Source organism: Mustela erminea, chromosome X, assembly GCF_009829155.1.
Source record: "Mustela erminea isolate mMusErm1 chromosome X, mMusErm1.Pri, whole genome shotgun sequence".
Taxonomy (NCBI): domain Eukaryota; kingdom Metazoa; phylum Chordata; class Mammalia; order Carnivora; family Mustelidae; genus Mustela; species Mustela erminea.
The window spans coordinates 75,400,169-75,417,800 of record NC_045635.1 but is presented as its reverse complement, the minus strand read 5'-3'; the positions used below and the strand labels follow the sequence as shown (position 1 = coordinate 75,417,800).

Here is a 17,632-nt window from a genome sequence, read left to right as displayed (position 1 = left end):
CAGTGGCAGTTATAGCTCTTACAAGAGCTGTTACAGCTCCTCCACTCTGCCAACTCTTCCGCTCCCGCCGACTCTTCGCCTTTCGTTGACTCTTCCTTCTGCTCCCCCGACAGCTCTCCTGCTCTCCTGACATCCTCGCACACCAAATTTATGCAGTTGGTTGAGCCCCGTCCCTACACAGGTGGCCAATTGGATCTCAATTCACCCTAGTGGATATACGCGCACCCCACAGATTGGATGTCTCCACCCAGCCTGCCCCACCCCTACATCCAGGGTCCACAAGCAAGTTCCTCTGGGAGGGGCAGGCCCTTACATTTTCCGCATAAAGTATCATGTCACCTACTAAGAGTGAGGTTTGGTTTTTCCAATTTCAGTGCTTTTATTTCTTTTTGTTATGGTTGCTGAAGCTAGGTCTTCTAGTACTATGTTGAATAACAGTGGTAAGAGTGGACATCCCTGTCATTTTCCTGACCTTAGGAGAAAAGCTTTCAGTTTTCCCTGTTATGAATGATATTCATTGTGTGTTTTTCATAATTTGCTTTTATGATATTGATTTATGTTTCTAGGAATGCATCCATTTCTTCCTTTAGTCCAGGAGCTGATATTCCACAGCCCCCTACTCTTCAGTGAACACTCACAGAAAATCAATCACTCTTGTCTCCCTGGTTTCTGTCTGAATTCTAAGTTCACTCAGCCAGTGACCAAGAAGTTTTTGTTTTGTTTTGTTTTTGTTCTTGTTCTTGTTTTGTTTTTGGTTTGGTTTTGTTTTAATCTCAGGCACTCAGTCCTGATTCCAGTCTCCAAGCTTTACAGACTCCTGTGGCAGGCACCCGTGCCACTCCTCCTTGGGGAGGGAGTGGCCCTGGTCAGGGTTCTACCTCTTGCTGGGCCCCTGGTCAGAAAGTGGTCTTCTGATTGCATAGATTGGAGGTTTATGGCAACATGAAGCAGGAAGACAGTCATAGTCTCACTGTTTGCAACCGGCTTCCCTGCTTCAATGCCTGAGAACTCTACCACACTTTGGCACCCCTGTTCATTTCATGACCTTGGAGCTTCTGAGACCATGCTGTCCTACCTAGGACTCCACCCTGCTTCGGCTCCCAAATACCTTTCAGTCAAACTTCTAAAGGTTCTGATTTTGTGCTCCACTGATTATAATACTTTTCAGTTCCAGGTTTATGAAGGTTCCCTGCCTTCGTGGTTTATCTTCCATGTATGGCCTTAGATTCATGTCTCCACACTTCCTACAATGCAAAAAGTTGTCACTTTTCTACTTGTATAATTGTAGCAATTCTTTTCTCAGATCTCCAGTTGATTTTTTGGGTTTCCAGAATGATTTGATAACTAGTTGGTTTCCAGGGACCAGACAAAACTAGGATCCTCTATTCCTCCATCATCTTGGAGGGTCTCAGCAATATTGTTTCTAATTGCATCCCATTATCTTACTTCCAACAATTATTGTTTGGCAAATCATGATGCATTAGCCCTGCTTGGTAGAATAGAAGGGAACTTTATAAAACATCCACTGCTAACACTTTGACTTTTGAATGACAGAAAGTTTAAACAGCAAAAAGAAAGGTCAAGCCAGAAAAGTGAAAGTCCATATTTCATGAAATTACTTGATTTACTTAACACTTTCCTTGAGGTCTGACATAGGTATGATTAGATTAACTCCTTTAAATAAACTTATATGCTATGGGAAATGTTTATCTGACCTACTTTTGGAGATGTTTTGATCAGAGGCTTTATTGTTTAGCAATTTGGTAATTCTTAAAGGTCTTAAGGAATGACCAGGAACAGAAATAAATATCAAATATTACATATTCCAATGGTAAATTAAGCTTATGGAAAGAAACGTGGGTTACAGGGAGTGGTGATGTTGCTTCTTAAGCTTTTACATGCTGCTTTATAACTGCTGAATCTCATAACCTTCCAGGCTTACACCAGATGTGTATCATCCGTATCTGACCCTAGCCACACAGTTTTTCAGGATTTCTTTTTTTGGCATATTAGATTTTTCATTTTACTTTTTCTACTTTGCACCCAAGCACAAACAGGGGTTTGGAGGGAAAGGGGGTGGGGGGTTTGGTGAGCCTTGTGGTGGGTATTATGGAGGGCACATATTGCATGGAGCACTAGGTGTTGTGCATAAACAATGAATTCTGGAACACTGAAAAGAAATAAATACGATACAGTACAATACAATACAACACAATACAATAGAAAAGGCAGGTGTTTCATGGTAGACAGCCAAATAAAATGTAAATGAAATTAGACTGCAGAATAATAAGCATAAAAACTTTACAAATAAAACATAAGAATAGATGTTATTGATAGAATAGATGTTACAATTTCCTTATTTTGCTCCATCTGTAAAGACTGAAAAGCATCCCGAAGAGTACATAATTAGCTGTTGCACCTTTCCTTATATTTTATTTTCTGGGTGACTTATTCATTCACTGTTACATTTCTCTTGTTTTGTTGAAAAATATGTTACTCCAGTCCTCTTAAATGGTTTTTAAGCAGATTTAAACTAAAAATAAAACTAGGTCAGTATTCTGGGCTGTAAATTGGTGAGAACCCCTTTTTATCCTTACCTCTCTGATTTTAATAATCAAGGTTTTAGTTGATAATTAAAAGTCTTATTATGCAATCCCCCAACAACTTCTCTCCCCAATCTTTCCATCAAATTGATTATTTTAATTTAAAAATTACATTTCTATTTACGTAGTCCATTTTTTCTGACAACATCACAAATACAAGATTTACTTTTAGAGGTCACATTCAGTAACTGAGCCCTGAACAAGTCTACTTTGTTTTACAAGTCTCCTACTATCTCACAGTAAAAATAAATGTGTGTGTGTGTGTGTGTGTGTGTGTGTGTGTGTGTGTAAAATGGTTTTTACCTGGATAAAACATCTAGTTTTCTCAGGTGTATTTCTTTGTAAAATCTAAGGGGTACAGTCAAGCTAGTAGAGGCAAATGAGATAAACTGTTAAATTTTAAAAATATTTACTTATGGCAACAGCATGGTATGACAGGGAAGTAGTTTGAAGTGTTCTGAGTTTGTGGGAATACTTAATTTCAACATCATACTGTCAGGGTATAATTTAGGTTTAGGACAGTTCATGACCTACAATAATATGAAGTTGTATGAGATACTGGATATGACTACCCAACATCTACATTTCAGGAGGTTCTTGACCATGGAACTGTATCCCCAAAATTTAGAACTGGAAAGAATATAATGTTTATGTTTTTGAAATTGTGTTGATAGGTCAGATTTGATCTTCGGGTACTGCCTAAAACAGTCACTTTGAGTTCTTCAAAGAAGTCATGTTCTTCCCTGTTTCAGAACCTTCACACATGTGCCCCCTCTCTCAATGTGCTTCCACCATCACACTACCCCACAGGGCAATCCACTTTCTCTCAGGATATCTTTCTGCACCCTTCTGGATCTCTTGTTCTCCCTTTTTCTCCCTCCCTCCCTCTCTTAACCCAATTCCTATTCATCCTCCCCTCCAGCAAACCTCAGTTTGTTCTCTGTAGTCAGAAGTTTGTTGTATGGTTTTCCTGTCTCTTTTTTCCCCCATGTTCATGCATTTCATTTTAAAAATTCCACATATAAGTGAGACCACATGGTATTTGGCTTTCCCTAGACTTATTTTGCTTAGCGTAATAGACTCTACCCATTCACATTGTTGAAAATGACGATATGTCATTCTTTTTTATGGCTATGTAATATTGTGTATATATACATTTGTATGTATATATGTGTGTGTGTATATGTATGTATATGCATATATATATGCATATATATATATATATATATATGTATCTACATATATATCATATCTTATTGTCCATTCATCAGTTGATGGACATTTGGGCTGTTTCCATTCTTTAGCTATTGTTGATAATGCTGCTATAAACATCAGGGTGCATGTGTCCCTTCAAATCAGTATTTTCATATCCTTTGGGTACATATCTAGTAGTGCAATTGCTGGGTCATGGGGTAGCTCTATTTTTAGCTTTTTGAGGAACTTCCATACTGATTTACAGAGTGGCTGGACCAGTTTGCATTCCTGCCAACAGTGTAAGAGAGTTCTCCTTTCTCTGTATCTTTGCCAATACTTGTTGTTTTCTGTGTTATTTTTAGCCATTCTGACAGGTGTGAGGTAATATCTCATTGTAGTTTTTATTTGTATTTCCCTAATAATGAGTGATGTTGAGCATCTTTTCATGTGTATGTTAGCCATTTGTATATCTTCTTTGGCAAAATGTCTATTGATGTCTTCTTCCCATGTCTTAGCTGGATTATGTTTTTTATGTGTTGAATTTGATGAATTCTTTAGAGGTTCTGGATATTAACTTTTTATCAGATATATAATTTTCAAATATCTTCTCCCATTCCAAAGGTTACCTTTTAGTTTAGTTGACTATTTCCTTTGCTGAGCAGAAGCTTTTTTATCTTGGTGAAGTCCCAATAGTTCATTTTTGCTTTTTTTCCCCTTGACTCCAGAGTTGTATTGAGTAAGAACTTAGTTGCTATGGCTGAAGTCAAAGAGGTTGCTGCCAGTGTTGTCCTCTAGGATTTTGGTGGTTTCTGGTCTCACATTTAGGTCTTTCTTTCATTTTTAATTCATTTTTGTGTGTGGTATAAGAAAGTGGTCCAGTTTCATTCTATTGCATGTAGCTGTCCAGTTTTCCCACCACCATTTTTTGAAGAGACTGTCTTTTTCCCATTGGATATTCTTCCCTGCTTTGTTGAAGATTAGTTGAGCATAGGGTTGATGGTCCATTTCTGTGTTTTCTATACTGTTACTCTGGCCTATGTGTTTGTTTTTGTGCCAGTACCATACTATCTCGGTCACTAGAGCTTCGTAATATAATGTGAAGTCTGGAAAAGGTGTTAAGGAGACAGAGAATTAGGGGGACTCTTGGCTTTCCTTGGCCCTTGAACACAGCTTTATTGAAGTAAGATCACTTGGGACATCTAGGAAATCAATCTGAGAATTGGAAGAAGGATCTTCATGGTTGGAGGGAGATAGCATGGCAGGTGTGTGCAGAAGTGAATTGAGACTGCCATGCCATGGAGGAAAGGGAACCCTTTCCATGAGGGAGAGAAAAGGGAGAGAGAGAGTGAGAGTTCGATAGAATGTGACATCAGGTTTTCCCAAGAAAACCTCTCTGGCCACAGAATGGGGAGCCAGGGAAGGTGAATGTCACAGTTTTTGTTTGTTTGTTTGTTTGTTTGTTTGTTTTTACAAACAGTATGTGGAACTCAGTCTCTGAGGTTTTGGAAGTGCATGACTTTTGTGGGAACAGAGGTGTGGCTTTTGCTTCTGGGGAGGAGAGATTTGGCCTGGGAGTACACACAAAGGATTATAAGGGATCTCCTGGGTCACACTGGGAGAAATCACTTGCCTACCTAGAGTACATTTTGAAGAGGGTATATTGCTTCTCCAAGCAAAAAGACCCTGCAGACACAAGCAAATAGCTTTTTATCCACAGGATACAAAGGTGCACAGAGGGCGGGTAACCTGTTCACTACTTTCTGTGGTTCCACACCATAGATTCCATATACCATGCAGGTGTGGGACTATTTTTCTGGGATTTTAAGCTTCCATGTACCATGCAGGTGTGGGACTATTCTTCTGGGACTTGAAGCTTCTCCTTTAAGCTTTGGAGTTTTGAATCCCACCTACACCAAAGATAAAGCACAGGAGAGTTATAAGCCAGGGTACACTGATGTCCCTAGCTTTTCTGTGAGGCCTTTCTGAAAATTGGGGAGCGTAAGATCCCCTGTCTGGGGATGGGGACAAGAGAGAAGGGTGGCATCATTTTACCCTCACTATCAACATGATTGGACTTGAGAGCGTAGTGAAGTAATCCCAGTGGAGGTGGGAACTACTTACATCAAACCCCACCCTCCTGTGCCTAGCAAGTGAATTTTTACTGGGACAAGATTGTAAGACAGTGCAGCAGGCCTCTCCCTCAGAAAATCAGCACAGGCACCACAATGCTTGCACCAATTCTACTGATCAAACGGTGTTTCAAAGCATCCCATTCTATTTTGGTTGTAATAAGACAAGGCTCTGTTTTACTTCCCTTGTGTTTTTTCTTTTTGTTTTCCTCCCCACCCTCCACCCCCACCAGAGGAAACAGACTTATAGTGTTCTGCTTGTTAGCCAGCTGTTTTTTGTTTTTTGGTTTTTGTTTTGTTTTGTTTTGTTTTTGTTTTATTTCCTTTTCTCTTTTATTTATTTATTTATTTACTTGCTTTCTTAGATCAGGCTTCTCATTTTTTTTTCTTTTTCTTTATTTTTTTTCCTTTCCTTTTTGTTGGTATCAGGCTTATAGTTTTTTGATTAGCTGTTTTTTCTTTAGAGATTTATTTATATGAGAGAGAGAGAGAGAGAGAGGGAAAAACATGGGGAGGGGCACAGAGAGGGAAAGAGAATCTCAAACCAACTCCACGCTAAGCATGGAATCTAACACAGGGCTCGAACCCATGGCCCCAAGATCCTGACCTGAGCTGAAACCAAGAGTAGGACACTTAACTGACTGAGCCAAACAGGTACCCCTCTCTGTTTTGTTTTTTGTTCCTTTTGCATTTCATTTTGGGGGGGGTCACTTCCTTTCTTCTTTTTTTTTTTCCTCTTACTTTTTCTTCCAGACTTATTTTACCAAACTAATCAAAGCACACCTAGATAAAGGCCCCAACACTCCCTCACTGCAAGCAAGTAGGAACTCTGCAAAGAACTGACCAGTGGGAAAGAGCAGCCAAAATGCATAGCAGAGTGTACATGGCATACACCAGAAACAACTCTTCAAGCTCCAGGTTCTGAATAGTGTATGACCTCTTTAATATAGCATTACTATGAGATGAAGAAAACATAGCAAGCTTCTATAACATGCAAAAGATAGAAACTTAGCCAAACTGGCAAGATGGAAGAATTTTCTCCAAACTAAATGTCAGAAAGATATCACAGCCAAAGACTTGCTCAAAATAGATCTAATCAATGTATCTGGACAAGATTTTAGAACAATAGTAATAATACTACTAACTGGACTTGAAAGAAAGCATAAGGGGCACCTGGGTGGCTCAGTGGGTTAAAGCCTCTGCCTTCAGCTCAGGTCATGATCCCAGGGTCCTGGGATCAAGCCCTGCATTGGGCTCTCTGCTCAGTGGGGAGCCTGCTTCCTCCTCCCTCTCTGCCCACTTCTCTGCCTACTTGTGATCTGTCTGTCAAATAAATAAATAAAAATCTTAAAAAAAAAAACAGAAAGAAAGCATAGAAGTCACTAGAAAAACCCTTATTTCAGAGATAAAAGACATAAAAACTAGTCAGATGAATAAAAATACTATAATTGAGATGCAAAACTGTCTGAATATAATCATAATGAGAACTAAAGAAGCAAAAGAGGAAAAAAGTGATATAGAAGATAAAATTATGGAAAATAATAAAACAAAAAGAAAAGGGAAAAGAAGCCATTAGATCATGGAGGAAGAATAGGGGACAAAGCAATTCCATAAAGTGAAACAATATCCTTTTCATTGGAGTCCCAGCAGAAGAAGAGTGGGGAAAGGAAAAGAAGGTTTAGTTGAACAAATTATAGCTGAGAACTTCCCTAATCTGGGGAATAAAACAGGCATTCAAGGCCAAGAGTCACAGAGAACTCCCCCTCAAAATCAACAAAAAACAGTCAACATCATGGCATATCACACTGAAATGTGCACTATATAAAGAGAGATTTTTGAAAGCAGCTAGGTAGAGGATGCTCACTTCATCTGGTTCCTTGAATTCAGCTAGATATCTATCTAATCTGAATACCTGGGATTGGCACATTGGGCTCCCTGCTCAGGAGAAAGTCTGCTTGTCCCTCTTCCTCTGCCCCTCTTCCCCCAATCATTCTCTCTCTCTCTCTCTCTCTCTCTCTCATATAAATAAATATTTAAAGAAATAAAAAAATAGAAGAAGTATGATTAATGGAATTGAGAAAAGATGAAGTGATAAAAAAGGAAAAAAGCTGTAAATAAGTGGAATGTTCTTAAAGTTCTGAGACTTAGGAATTTCTCCTATATCCAATATATCCTCTTTCTCAACTTATACTCAATTTGGATATGATGACTCATATATATATATTTTAATATATATATATATATATTTATATTTATATATAAAATCCTGATACAGTTCACTCTGTCCCTTTCCCTCCATCCCTGTCTTATACCCTCTCTCTGTTTCTCTCTTGGTACAGGGAATTTGGGCTTTATTGACTGTTTTGAAATAAGCAAAGGCCTAACAGTGAACCCTATACCCCCTTCCAGGGAGAGAAAGTAGTTCTCTAAATTATTTCCATTCAATCCTTTGTCTTGCAATCCTAGTGAGAGGGAAAAAACTAGAGATCAACATTCAAATTACCCAGCTTCTAGGAGTGGGTCCCAGCTCTGTACTTAGAGGAAGAGTAAAAGAGTTATCCCTACAGAGATGAAGGTTACAAATAGTTCTAAAACAAAATATTTTTAATTGCCCCCTGGTGTCCCCTCCATCAACTCTTTTAGCTTTCGCCCAGGCCTTAATGCAAAACTTATCAAATGTAGGCCTTCAAAAATGTTTGCTAATTTTGTTTCCTTGGGAAGGATATAATTGCTATTTAGGAGTTTTCCCTTTATGTATAGAGAAAAAAGAAATTTTGCCTTATTCTTCCTTTAAACTAGCAAGCTCTAATATAGAAGCCCAAATCATCCATTTTTATTTTTATTGTAGTTCTACAGATCTAGGGAAATGGACTCACTAAATAACTGCTATCAAGAACACCTGAATAAAATGCTCTGCATGAAAAAGATAGTTAAAATGATGAATTTTTTTTCCCCTATGGATAAGTAATTGTAAGGGCAAAAGCATGGTTCCCTATCTGCTCTCTGTTAAATTTTATTACCAAGTCAAATGAGCTTTTGGCATATTTCTTTTAAGTTCTAAAATTTGAAATTCTTCTTGATTACCAGTAGGTGGTACCATAAGATAAGGAACGTGAATAAGTTGCTGGAGAGGGGGGGGAAAAAAAAAAAAAAGGAAGATAATACAAGAAAGGAAATTTTTTTTAAAAAGTGATTTTTTTTTAAAGATTTTATTTTTTTATTTGACAGAGAGAGATCACAAGTAGGCAGAGAGGCAGGCAGAGAGAGAGAGAGGAGGAAGCAGGCTCCCTGCCGAGCAGAGAGCCGGATGCGGGACTCATCCCAGGACGCGAGATCATGACCTGAGCCGAAGGCAGCGGCTTAACCCACTGAGCCACCCAGGTGCCCCTAAAAAGTGACTTTTGTATTTAAATCTTCTTATTCTCCTAGCTAGATAATGCAATTATTTTTCCAGAGAAACATTCTAAGATATGAGGAAATGTGCATTTCCTTTCAGAAATTAACTGTAGTATTTGTCAGAACAGAAATTCCCTGTACCTTGGGTGATTTAACTTTGTATTCAAGACAATATTATTTATATGGATCCAAGTATGTGTGTGTGTATATATATAATATCTATATAGCTATAATTTCAGTGATTTCAAATATGTTGGGCTCTTGAAAATGTGGGACTATCAAATGAAAACACAGAGAGATGTACACAAACACACATGGCCAAAAATGACCTTGGTAGATTTGACACTCAAAATGACTTACAAGCTAAGAGGTCCAGGCAGGAAAATGTTACTTAGTCATATGTTTCCGTAGAACACCTTTTCTTCCACTTTTAAGAATTCCATTTAGACAAGAATTTTTCTAGAGTCAAATTTGTCCCTTTTTATATTCTACATTCCGCTTCCTTTCTACAAGTTTATTTACTTGTAATCATTCTTTAGTCAGCTTTGTTGAATAGGTTCAAGTTATTTCACAGAAATATGTAATCAATAAGATGGAATGGGCTACATTGTTTTAAAATTTGTTTCTTGCATATATTATTAGCAATAATGTCATTTAAATGAAATGAATATAAGTAAAACATACTTCATGCTGTAGATGCAGGCAGGTAGCGTTCTAAATAAACTAGCACTGAAAAAAAATATATTCAAGACTCATTCATGAGCAATACTGATAGAAGAGTGAGATAGCCTTAGGTTAAAAACACTTTGTTGTTTGGTCCTGTGAACTCTTGGCTCTAAGAAAGATCCTTTTTAAAAATTTTATGGTATGGCTTTTGGAATAGCTCTTTTTATTTATCCTTTGCATTTGGAAAAATTGGCATGAGTAAACAAGTTAAGACTTAAATACATGTTTAAACTTCTAAGAGGGAAAATTTCATCCAGTTTTGGAAAGACATGACACAATGTTAAAATCTTATATGGTTTTATATTCCCAATCCTTGAAGCAGTAGGTTGTGGGAGATTATTCCCTTGAAAGCTTGAATTGAGGTGAATTGGGTTGACTATTTCAGCTGGTTCCTTTTATCTTATGGCATCAATCCTTGAAGGTAACTTTCAGCTCTGAGAAGCCAAAAAATAAAAGAAGTATCTTATGTATAAATGGCTTCCCTTTATACTCCTGCATCACATTCACTAATGCAAGTAGCTGTTTGAAGGCAGATACCTTTTTCTTTTTTAAAAGAGCTGTTTTTTTTTAAGTTATTATTTGTGTCCTTGGCATTTAACACAGTGCATAGAACATAGAAGTGGCTAAGTAAATGTATGCTAAATAAAAGTATAAATTAATGAATAAATGCCTACTCATCTATGAGATCCATATTTTGTTGCAAAGAGCTGATGTGATAAAAATGATCCATTGATAGCTGGAGCACACAAGAAAATAAACTTAATCTGTGCACACTGAATATTTACTTTATGCATGTTGCCCTAAAACACATCCAGACATAGAAATGAAAACAGGGCCAGTCATCATAGAAATGTATCTTCATGTGGTCTGCCAATTTTTAAATTGGATTTTTTTTTTTCCAGATGTTGAGTGGTGACATTCGTTCACATATTTTGGATCTTAACCCTTTATCAGATATGTTATTTACAAATATCTTCACCTATTCAGTGGGTTGTCTTTTAATTTTATTGATTGTTTCCTTTGCTGTGTAGAAACTTTTAATTTAGTATAGTTCCAATAGTTTATTTTTGGTTTTGTTTCCCTTGCCTCATGAGACATATCTAGAAAAAAAAGTTGCTACCACTGATGTCCAAGCAGTTACTGCCTGTGTTCTCCTCAGGATTTTTATGGCGTCAGGTGCCACATTTAAGGGTTCAATCCATTTTGGATTTCTTTTTCTGTTGGGTTTAGGAAAGCGGTCCAGTTTCTTTCTTTTGTCATTCAGCTAACCAGTGTTCTCAACACTATATATTGAAGAGACTGTCACTGTTCCATTGGATATTCTTTCCTGCTTTGTTAAAGATTAATTGACCATATAGTTGTGGGTTTATTTTTGGGTTTGCCATTCTGTTCCATTGCTCCATGTGTCTATTTTTGTGCCAGTGCCATGCTATTTTGATCACTACAGCTTTGTAATATACTCTAAGTCTGGAATTGTAATGCATCTAGCTTTGCTTTTCTTTTTTAAGATTTCTTTGTCTCAGGGAGGAGTCAAAATGGCAGAGGAGAAGGGGACCCTAATTTTGTCTGTTGCCTGGAATTCAGTTAGATAGACATCAAATCATTCTGAAGACTTAGAAAATAAATGAGAGACCTGAGAACAGAATGCTGCAATTATACAAATAGAAAAGCGACCACCTTTTGGAAGGTAGGGGGTGCAGAGATGTGAATCCTGGGCTATATACCTGAATATAGGACAGCAGGGCAGTTTCTTACTTAAGGAAGCTACCACAAATTATTATAAACAGTGGAGCACAAAATCAGAACTTTTCATCAGGTACAGTGGGGGACATCCCGGCTTAGGTGTTCTTAAATGGTGAAACATATCAGAATCCCAGGTGGGATAGCATGGCCTCAGGATCCCTGGGGTCATAAGAAGAATGGGATTGCCTGAGTGCAGCGGAGGTTCCAGACATCATAACAGGGGAGCTGGCTGAAAACAGCGAGTATAGGCTCTGGTTTTATTCTCAGTGTTGTCATAAACTGTGAGACACACACCCACCTCCAACCCTGCCCCACTGGAAAGAATGGCACAGGTCTGTGCTGCAAGAATTCCTAAGTTTGGAGACTCCAAACTGGGTTGTGTACCCGAGATTAAACCACTCTGTCACAGGCTGGGTAAACACAGAGTTTGGGTAGAAACCAGGGAGATAAGAGTGATTGAGTACTTTTCTGTAAGGGCTCACTGAAGCATCAGGGGTGTGAACTTAAACCTCTAGAGCTAGAGATTGGGGCACTGCCATTTTCATCCCCTCACCCATTGGTGGTAAAAGGTTTCAGGGAGCAAAAGAGCACAACATAGTGCAATCCTGATCCACTTACACTGTGGCTAGCTTCCTGGCAAGACGGACAAAATTCCACCCAGACAAGGACAACTGAGAATCAGTGCAACAGGGCCCTCTCCCAGAAGACCAGCAGGGACAACTCACTAAAACCAAGTATACTGATCACAGAAAATTGGGAAATGTCAGCTCTTGGGGAAACATAACATTTGGGTGTGTGTGTGCTTTTTTAAATTATTATTCTTTAGAATTTTAGTTTTATATTTTTAATTATTTTTAGCTATTTCATCATTTTTTTCAAATATATATATTTCTTTCCTATTATGAGATCTAGTTTCTTTGATCAAACAAACCAAAATACGTCCAGGATCTTGTTTATTGTTTTGTTCTGGTTTACTACTTGTTTGATTCTTTCTTATTTTGTTTTGCTTCCATTTTCTTCTGGTTAATTTTTTTGTTTGTTTGCTTACTTTTCTAGTGTTGTTATTTTTCTCTTTTCTCTCTTTCTTCTATTCTTTTCTAGACATAATGACAAGATGAAGAAACTCACCCCAAAAGGAGAAAAAAAGAAAAAAAAAAACAGGAAGACATACTCATAGCCAGGAATTTAATCAAAGGTAATATAGGTAATATATAGGTGATATAGGTAAGATGACAGAACTAGAATTCAAAACAACAATTATAAAGATACTAGCTGGGCATGAGAAAAGCATAAAGACAGTAGATAGTTGTTACTGAAGAAATAAAATAAAATCTAATCAGGCCAATATTAAAAATGCTATTACTGAGATGCTGTCAAAAATGGTTGCTCTAATAACTAGGGTAAATGAGGCAGAAGAGTGAGTCAATGATATAGAAGACAAAGTGATGGAAAACAAGGAAGCTGAGAAAAGAGAAAAATAATTACTGGATCATGAATAGAGAATTTGAGAAATCAGCAATGTCATAACAAAATAATATTTGAATAATAGGTGTCCTAGAGGATGAACAGAGAAAGAGATAGGGAGAAGGTGTATTTGAACAAATTATAGCTGTGAACTTCCTGAATCTGGGGAAGGAAACAGGCATTCAAGCCCAGGAGGCACAGAGAACTGCCCCACCCCAAAATCAATAAAAGTAGGTCAACACTTCAACATAAGATAGTGAACTTGCAAATTTCAGAGATAAAGAGAAAAGTCCTGAAAGCAGGTCAGGACAAGAGTTCCTTAACCAACAAGGGTAGAAACATAAAACTGGCAGTAGACCTGTCCAGAGAGACATGCAAGACCAGAAAGGACTAGAATTATATGTTCAGTTTGCTAAGTGGGAAAAATCTGCAGCCAAGAATACTTTAACCAGCAAGACTCTCATTCAGAAAAGAAGAAGAGAGAAAGACTTTCTAGGACAAATAAAAACTAAAGGTATTCAGGAACACTAAACCACCACTGCAAGAGATATTGAAGTGGATTCTTTGAGATGAAAAAAGCCTAAAAGTAAAATGATCAGAAAGGAACAGAGAAGAAAGTGAGGGGGTGGATAACCATTTATTATACTAATGGACATCAAAAGAAAGCTAGACTAGCAATCCTTATATCAAACAAACTAGATTTTAAACCAATGACTATAATAAGAGATGAAGAAGGACACTATATCATAATGAAAGGGTCTATCCTAAAAGAAGATTTATCAATTGTATTTATACCCCTATCAATTGTAAGTTAGTAATGTAAGTAAGCCAATTGTATAAACCAATTAATAACAAAATTAAAGAAACACATTAATAATAGTACAATAATAGGGGAAGTTAATACCTCATGGACAGCAATGGACAGATCATCTAAGCAGAAGATCAACAAGGAAGCAAGGGCTTTGAATGACACACTGAACAAGATAGACATCACAGATACATTCAGAACATTTCATCAACAGAATGCACTTTCTTCTCGAGTGTACATGGAACATTCTCCAGAACAGATCAGATTCTAGGTACATATCAGGTCCCAACAGGAACAAAAACATTGGAATTATTCCCTGGATAGTTTCAGACCACAATGCCTTAAAACTTGAACTCAATCATCGGAGAAGATCAGGAAGGAACACAAATACATGGAGGTTAAAGAGCATCCTACTAAAGAATGAATGGGTCAACCAAGAAATTGAAGAATTAAAAGAAATACATGGAAACAATGAAAATGAAACAGGACATTTCAGAACCTTTGCAATGCAATAAAGGCTGTCATAATTGGGATGACTATAGCAATACAAGCCTTCCTCAGGAAACAAGAAAAGTCTTAAATACATAATCTAACCTTACATCTAAAGGACCTAGAAGAAGAAAAGCAATAAAACCTAAATCCAGCAGAAGAACAGAAATAATAAAGATTAGAGCAGAAATCAATGATATAGAAATAATAATTTAAAAAATCAGTAGAACACATCAGTGAAACTAGGAGCTTGTTCTTTGAAAGAATTAATAAGGTTGATAAACTCTTAGCTAGACTTATCAAAAAAAAAAAAAAGAGAAAGGACCCAAATAAATCATGAATGAAAGTGGAGAAATTGCCACCAACACTGAAGAAATACAATTATAAGAGAATATTATGAGCAATTAAATGCCAAGAAATTAGGGAATCTGGAAGATATGGAAGCATTCCTAGAAACCTATAAACTACCAAACCTAAACAGGAAGGAATAGAAAACCTGAACAGACCCATAACCAGCAAAGAAATTGGAGTAGTAATTAAAAATCTCCCAACAAACAGAGTCCAGAGGGCATCCCAGTGGAATTCTACGAAATATTTAAAGAATTAATACCTATCCTTCTGACGCTATTTCAAAAATCTAGAAATGGAAGGAAAACTTCCAAACTCATTCCATGAGGCCAGCATTACCTTGATCCCCAAACCAGAAAAAGACCCCACCGAAGAAGAGGATTACAGGCCAATCATATTCCTGATGAACGTGGATGCAAAAATTCTCAACAAGATACTTGCTAACAGCATCAAACAGTGCACAAAAAGTATTATTTGCCGCAACTATATGAAATTTATTCCTGGGCTGCAAGGTGGTTCAACATAGACAAATCAAACAATGTGATATACCACATTAACAAAACAAAGGACAAGAATCCTATGATCTTCTCAATACATGCAGAAATAACATTTAGCAAAATACAGCATCCTTTCTTGATTAAAACTCTCAGCAATGTAGAGATAGAAGGAATATACTTCAATATCATAACAGCCATACAAACAAACAAACAAACAAAAACAAAAACAAAAACTCCACAGCGAGTATCATTCTCAATGGGGAAAAACTGAGAGCTTTCCCCCTATTGTCAAGAATATAACAGGGTGCCCACACTTACCACTGTTGTTCAGCATAGTACTAGAAGTCCTACCCTCAGCAGTTGGACAACAAAAAGGAACAAACAAAAAAATTCCAAATTTGTAAAGAAGTCAACTTTCACTGTTTGCAAATAACATGTTTTTCTTTGCATTTTCTTTTTTTAATATTAATTTATTTATTTTCAGCATAACAGTATTCATTATTTTTGCACCACACCCAGTGCTCCATGCAATCTGTGCCCTCAATAATACCCACCACCTGGTACCCCAATCTCCCACCCCCCACCACTTCAAACCCCTCAGATTGTTTTTCAGAGTCCATAGTCTCATGATTCACCTCCCTTCCAATTTACCCCAACTCCCTTCTCCTCTCTAACTCCCCATGTCCTCCATGCTATTTGTTATGATCCACAAATAAGTGAAACCATATGATAATTGACTCTCTCTGCTTGACTTATTTCACTCAGCATAATCTCTTCCAGTCCCATCCATGTTGCTACAACAGTTGGGTATTCATACTTTCTGATGGAGACATAACACTCCATAGTGTATATGAACCTTCCTTATCCATTCGTCCATTAAAGGGCACCTTGGTTCTCTCCATAGTTTGGCGACCGTGGCCATTGCTGCTATAAACATTGGGGTACAGGGACGCCTGGGTGGCTCAGTTGGTTAAGCAGCTGCCTTTGGCTCAGGTCATGATCCCGGCGTCCTGGGATCGAGTCCCGCATTGGGCTCCTTGCTCAGCAGGGAGCCTGCTTCTCCCTGTCTGTGCCTGCCATTCTGTCTGCCTGTGCTCGCTCTCTCTCCCTCTCTCTCTCTCTGACAAATAAAATTTTAAAAAATGGGGTACAGATGGCCCTTCTTTTCACGACATCTGTATCTTTGGGGTAAATACCCAGTAGTGCAATTGCAGGGTCATAGGGAAGTTCTATTTTTAATGTCTTGAGAAATCTCCACACTGTTCTCCAAAGAGGCTGCACCAACTTGCATTCCCACCAACAGTGGAAGAGGGTCCCCCTTTCTCCATATCCCCTCCAACACATGTTGTTTCCTGTCTTGCTAATTTTGGCCATTCTAACTGGTGTAAGGTGATATCTCAATGTGGTTTTAATTTGAATCTCCTTGAGGGCTAGTGATGATGAACATTTTTTCATGTGTCTGATAGCCATTTGTATGTCTTCATTGGAGAAGTGTCTGTTCATATCTTCTGCCCATTTTTTAATATGATTGCCTGTTTTGTGTGTGTTGAGTTTGAGGAGTTCATTACAGATCCTGGATATCAACCTTTTTTCTGTGCTGTCATTTGAAAGTATCTTCTCCCATTCCGTGGGTTGCCTCTTTGTTTTTTTGACTGTTTCCTTTGCTGTGCAGAAGCTTTTGATTTTGATGAAGTCCCAAAAGTTTATTTTCGCTTGTGTTTCCTTTGCCTTTGGAGACGTATCTTGAAAGAAGTTGCTGTGTCTGATATCGAAGGGGTTACTGCCTATGTTCTCCTCCAGGATTCTGATGGATTCCGGTCTCACGTTGAGGTCTTTTATCCATTTTGAGTCTTTGTTTACGGTGTAAGAGAATGGTCAAGTTTCATTCTTCTACATATAGTTGTCCAGTTTACCCAGCACCATTTATTGAGGACTGTTGTTTTTCCACTGTATATTTTTTCCTGTTTTGTCAAAGATTAATTGACCATAGAGTTGAGGGTCCATATCTGGGCTATCTACTCTGTTCCACTGGTCTATGTGTCTGTTTTTATGCCAGTACCATGCTGTCTTGGTGATCACAGCTTTGTAGTAAAGCTTGAAATCAGGTAACATGATGCCCCCAATTTTTTTATTTTTTTTTCAACATTTCCTTAGTGATTCGGGGTCTCTTCTGATTCCATACAAATTTTAGGATTATTTGCTCCAGCCCTTTGAAAAATACTGATGGAATTTTGA

The 17,632-nt window shown here is 37.7% G+C and overlaps 1 long non-coding RNA gene across 1 annotated transcript in view; it reads left to right on the top strand.

Moving 5' to 3' along the window:
• The window catches only part of LOC116583199, a 69,848-nt gene extending 56,911 nt beyond the window's left edge, over positions 1-12,937 (top strand). The window contains exon 2 of the long non-coding RNA XR_004282648.1: positions 12,893-12,937. This is a non-coding gene — a long non-coding RNA (uncharacterized LOC116583199). The remainder of the gene's footprint in view (positions 1-12,892) is intronic.
• The last annotated feature ends 4,695 nt before the right edge of the window (positions 12,938-17,632 follow it).